The sequence below is a fragment of the Myodes glareolus genome, chromosome 10 (assembly GCF_982192425.1).
Source record: "Myodes glareolus chromosome 10, mMyoGla1.1, whole genome shotgun sequence".
NCBI lineage: Eukaryota > Metazoa > Chordata > Mammalia > Rodentia > Cricetidae > Myodes > Myodes glareolus.
In genome coordinates, this window is record NC_142035.1 from 84,580,625 (window position 1) to 84,586,665 (window position 6,041).

General features: G+C 43.9%; 1 long non-coding RNA gene across 1 annotated transcript; it reads left to right on the top strand.

Moving 5' to 3' along the window:
- The first annotated feature begins 2,352 nt into the window (after window positions 1-2,352).
- Window positions 2,353-3,439, top strand: LOC125406517 (uncharacterized). Its single transcript, XR_007233932.3, has 2 exons — window positions 2,353-2,600; window positions 2,804-3,439. It is a non-coding gene; the product is annotated as an uncharacterized LOC125406517 (long non-coding RNA).
- The last annotated feature ends 2,602 nt before the right edge of the window (window positions 3,440-6,041 follow it).

The following is a 6,041-nucleotide window of genomic DNA, read 5'->3' on the forward strand; positions in this document are numbered from 1 at the left end:
GTCCCTTCCAAGCTCTGTGTAAGCAGGTGAGGAGCCGGGTCCCTCGGGTACCCTAAAGGAAATGAGGCCACTGTTAATCAAACTCAGGTGGTGAGCAGATGTTACTTGTAAGAGAGACAGAAATATCTCTCTTCATCTCTTGGGCTACTACTAGTGAATCGATTAACTGTGAGTTAGAAAATAAATGTGGAAAAATAGCTGTGCCTGGGTAAGCCAGCTAACTGGTGAAGAATCTCAGAAAGGAAACAAGTGTGGGAAAGCTTGGCTCAGAAGCCTGGGGACAGTCCATCCTGCTTTGGGTGGCCATTTTAGGTCTCTTGTCTGAAAGGGATCTGCACCCACCCTTTAAAGGCCCCCCAAAGTAGGAGTGATCGTTTCCTTCATTTTGATGCTCTTCTCTGAGCTACAAAACCCCCTTGGTGTAAATCTTCTGGGGAGCAGAGGAATGTTTAGACTTTAGGATACCTTTGTCACAAGTTGTTTCTAAATTGTCAATACCCTTTGCAGCTGTGATCTAGCTGTTTGTGGAAGGAGGCTGAGTAGAAAATGAGAGAACCCTCAACACTCCAAGGGCCAGAGATGTGTTAGCTTCGAGTCTCAGTCCATATTTTTTATTCCATTCAACGTAAGAGTTGAACCTTGACAAGGGACCAAACCAAAGTTCAAGACCCACATGTTCTCTGAAAATAGACCCAGGTCAGATCCCTAAAGTCTCTAATTTTCTCTAAACAAAAGAAGATTTCTGATGGTGAAAAAGCCTCTTAGCAGAGGTTTGTTTTATGAAGAACTGAAGAAAATGTAGACAAAATCCATTTTACTCCGGAGTGCCCTCTACTGGTCCTGTAGTAAAATTCCATAACATCCATACCCACCCTGCCCTGTGGGTATTAACTTGAAGCCTCTGAGCATTTTGATCTGATTTCTTCTACATCCTTCATAATTTATTCTGCTGTTTACTGGGCACCAATACAGTGCTAAGTGTTTTGCTTACATAAGTTTATTTAATGCTTACCAAACTCCAAGACTGAGTTTTACATATTAGGTGACTGAGATCAAACATTGGACAAAACAAGCCCCTGGCATTTCCATCTTTGAGATCCTTATTATTCTTAGGAGTAAAAACTCAAGAGAAGCAAGAACCAAGGAGGAATGTAGAGTGGGAAGTGGAGTTTTCCCTCAGCATCTAATATAAGGAGGTAGACTTAGGCTCTGAGATTGCTCCATAACCTTTCTAGGGTACCAGAGCATTTCAGCCCCACTTTTGAAAACATATCAGCCCAAGAGGCAGTTTATTAGAGGTCTGTGTCTATCCTCTATTACACCACCTTGAAGAAGGCAGAACAGACATCAGGCTGACCAGAAAGAACTTCCAGGACAGAGACGAGGCCTTTTCCAACCTACAGAACATGCTCACACCAGTGTCTCTGCAGATGAAGGTCGGTGGAGGAAAGACTGGCAGGTTGCAGTACATGTGCAAATTGAGACACTAAACAACCGAGGGAATTCTGGGGTTTGTTTTAGGAGTCAGCATTAGTTTAAGCCCTGACTTTCTGCTTGGTGTTGATTGGGACTGAGGTTTAAAACTGTTGGGTTTTTTTGGTTGTTGTTTTTTGCTTTTTGTTTTTGTTTTTTGGGTTTTTTTTTTGAAAGAATATTGCAGGGGGTGGGTTATTTCTACTGCTGTGTAGATATGGGTACCCATGGAGGCCAGAAGTGGGCTTTATATCCCTTAGAGTTGGAGTTAGAGATGCCATAAGCCACAAAAATGTGGGTTATGGGATCTGAGTTTTTGTCCTTTGATCAAGCAACCACCAAGACCCAGTAAGTTGAGCTTTTTAATCTCGGGAAATAAAGACTGTAAAAATGTTCTTGCTATACATGTAGACCCTTTTCTGAATTTCCCCTTTCTCATATTAGATTACTTCTCTATTTACCTCCCTTGGCATTAAGCATTTGAACTAGAAATTTCACTGGGCACTTGTCTTTTGGGGGCAGGTCTCTTACCAGTCCAACTTTTAGAGTTATCTAAGATCCTGGGAAAAACTCAAATATTATTTCAGTGCTCCTGGCCATATGAGTGTGAAGATGTGCACATTTTCAGCCTATCCAGGAGAACCTCAGAGCATGTCCACACTAATTCTTCCCAGATATTTGAGATATGGGTAAGTAATAGGGTTCTCATTCCTGCCCTGGATGGGATGCTGGCCTCTAGTCTCACTGGCTCTGTCACAATATACAAGGAGATCATGTCTCCAAATCACACCCAACTCTGCTTCTTCCAACTCAAGACCATCCATTAACCACCCTTTCCCAAAGGCCATGATGTCATAATAGGGTCAGAATGATGCCAACTGAGAATATAGAGCTGACAGTTAGTACCTTCTCCGTGACTGGTTTGGTATCATTGGCCCAAACAGTGTCCAATCTAAAACTATTTGTCCATGATGGAACTACCCCAGCCTTTGGCGGCTGTGGGAGAAACAGCTGTTGCAGTTTGACTTGCTAAAACCATGAACTCCACTTTGCCAGAAGTGGGGTTTCCTGGTGAATAGTTCCAGATTTTGCCAGCTGGGAGTGAACACATATTTGGCCACCTGCTGGTAAGGGTGCCTGTCCCTTTGCCCAACAGTCGGTAGCTTTGAACACCTCCCCCCCCCATTCTTTCTGTCTCTAGGAAAGTCTAAATAATGCTAGGCAGGGAAGGAGGGGGAGAGGCTGCCCTAATCCTGAATACCTGCAGGGGATTGTGAGGGATGGATTGCTGACTGCTGACACCGTGTCCCTTTCCTCTCACTTGTTGTAGGAGCACGAACGACCAAGAGGAGACCAGATGAGTTTTCAGAGCAGTGCTCAGACACCCAGGACGCATGTCATCCTTTGCCTCGCGCTTTCTGCAATGTTGCTGCTCACCTTCATCTTCCTCTTAACCCTCGCCATAATTATCTCCTCCTGACCGCCTTTTCTCCATTTGTCATCCACTCAGCTCTTTCTCTGAGCCGTCCCTCCCATGGGACATGGCTTTGTCTCTGGCGAGCTCCCCTTTGAATCATATCCAGGTGGCTACCATTATTTCCCCTTTCTTCTGTCTCCTCCTCACCCCAGACTCAGCTAACACTTAGTCCCTTGATCAGGAAAACCTGAGAAAAACCTCCCTCTTCTTAAATGAAGTCACAAGATGCTCTGCCAGAGCCATCACACTCAGGGAAGAGACCCAAAGTATAGCTGAGTGTGATGTCATTAAAACCGGATGGGAAGACCAGAAATCCCTTAATCCCATTGAGACCTAGTGAAGGAGCTTTATTCATGACTGTTGGGATTGATTAAGGATATGGGGGCAGGGAGGAGGAGAGGGAGAAAGATGTTCTGAATTGAATTGCCCCTTAATATAGAATGGAATCCCCTAGACTTTTTTCTCCAATTAAATGTGCATTTCATTCTACCACATTGTGATGGCTTCACTATAGAGGTTTCCCCTGGAGACCCAAACCACAGGCTACCAGATGATGAGGTAAGTGACATTGTCTAGAGGGGTTTGTAGTGATCTCAGAAGCCCAGTGCTGATGAAGACCCACCTTATGAGACAGCAAGGTTTGTCCTCTGGTGAGTTCTTCTTGGCTTGATCCCTGCCAGGGAACCTAGAATAGCTGTAAATGTTAGTGGGGCTCCACAGTATTCTGGAAAGCAGAGAAGACCCTGAAGACTGACTAAATCAGGAGTTGGGAATATCAATCTACTCCTTTTTTTAAAAAAAAAAAAAAAGAGTCAAGCCTTGGTGGCATATGTCTATAAGCCCAGCTACATGGGAAACTAAGGCACAAGGACTTTCAGTTCAAGGTCTGTCTGGCCCACAGAATGAGTTCAAGGCCAGCCCAGGTAACTTAGTAAGACATGTTTTAGAAAAACAAAAAAATCAGAGCTTATAGTTGAATGGTAAAGAATTTATGTAGTATGTGTGAGGCCCTGGGTTCAATCCCCAGTACCGAAAAAAAATATAAATGTATTTCTTTCCACATCTAGGAGTAACGGAATTGCTAGGAGATGCTAGGTTTTCACATGTAAGCTGACTCTCCCTTAATGACACAATTCAAAGCAATTAATCAATAGATGCTTGCCAACAAGTGCAAATGCTCAGCAGGTATTTTTGGCCAGTGCTTCCTCTCTGTTCCAGAGCCTAGATCTTTTGGGGGTGGTAACTACAGAAGTATAACCCCCATTCATTATTACTGGCCTATCAAACCCTTAGTAGATCAACAGCTGATGGCAAAGCTGACTTATGGCTACAATGTTCTGCTAATTCTGACCCATTTAGAGCCCCATGAATTTGCAGTGGTGCTGACTCTGCCTGCTGAATTCTGGGAGATAGTCCACTGTTCATCATAAGCTAGATTCTCACAGGTGTCTCTAAGCTTCCCTCGGGTCATTCTTTTCTTCCTGTGGTCTGTGCTTCTGAAGATCTGTTTGGCCTCTAAATATGCTGACTTCCTGAGCTCCACCCCACCCCCTCAGCTTCCGTTCCGTATCATATGCTTGCTCTGGCTTAATCTTTGCTTAGATCCTCACCATGAAACCTACTCTAGATATTTCTGAATGACCCTCTCCTCATTCTATAACAAGTGCCTTTCAGTGCCAAAGCATGGAAACCCTACCATCTGGTTCTCCGAGGTGCCTTGCAGTTAGAATTAGGGTGGGAAGGGGCTTGCCTCTTAACAGTGAAGTTGTGTGCAGATACTGTTGTAACTGTTCCTGAGTTGGATAATGTTAAATACTCTCTTGTGACTAGAGAACTGGGAATCTTTTACCACTGATAACAACAACAACGAAAAGGTGGTTAGGGGTGTGGAATCTTAATCACTTCCCTGGCATTAAACTATTCACCCTCAAGCCTCCAAATACAGTGGCTTTTAAGAAATGTTTCCCTTGGTTTGGACATACCTCTTGATCAGGTGAAGTGGTGAAAACATGTGTTTACCAGGAAAAGGGTCATGGAATAACTTATATTATGCATGGTGTGACTTATTCCCCCTCACTTTCCTCCCTGCTAATGTCTCAGTCTTTAAAGTTTCCAGAGTCAGGAACGTGATCAGGGCACCAGTTTCTAAAGGAGAGCTGGAATGGCTGGTCAACTCCAGGCTCTCATCCAAGACAGCTGTCTTGGAAGACGCTTCCCCTCCCCCCCCCCGACACTACCCAAGGGGCTTGTTTCTTTCCCTGTAGAGACATAAGTGAGGCGTCCTGGATGGAATGGAAAGTTTGGTGTGTCTCCATCCCTTCTCTCTGGTTTCAGACAAAGCCCTCCTATTTGGAATGAGGCTGAGCTAGCTGGAGCCTCCTTTGCTATTGGTGTAGTTCTTTTCCCCAGCAGAGCATCTCTCAGACTCTAGGGAAATAAGTGGTGTCTCTTGATTCCAAAGATCTCCCTAGAAGGAGCAAAAACAGCTTTATGAATCAAGTTATGACTGAGAAAGCTTCACACACATCTACCTCTGAATAATGGAGTCTAGACCTTGACTACTGAAGATTAGAGTTGGAGTTGAGCAGGCGTGCTGAGTGGCATGGGCCCTACACATTGCAGTCATACAGATGGGAATCGGAGCTGATCACTGGTTTTTGCAGATTCAAGCTCTAAAGGATTTTAGACACGCCATTTAAACTTTTGACCTCTATTTCATTGGCTTTAAAATAAGTAATAATAACCAACAGTTTAAGAGTGATTTCTTTACTTCATAATTCTATGAGGTAGGTGTCAATATTCTAACACCCATAGAGTTTCTGTAAGGATTAAGTAACATCTTTTCTGTGTAAGCGCCCATTACAATGTCTGGTGTATAGTTGGTATTTAAAACTTGGTTTTCTGAGACCCTCATTTATCTCTCCTGTTCCATACACAGCATTTTAGCTACCGCCATTTTCCTTGGTGTTTGGAAAGGAGAGAAGAGACCTAGGCAAAATATTTCTTGGCTTCACTGACCTGAAAGAGGAGAATCAGTTCTTCTCAAGGGCTGTCTGACAAACAGCTTACTTTTACATGGTCTCTGAGGGGA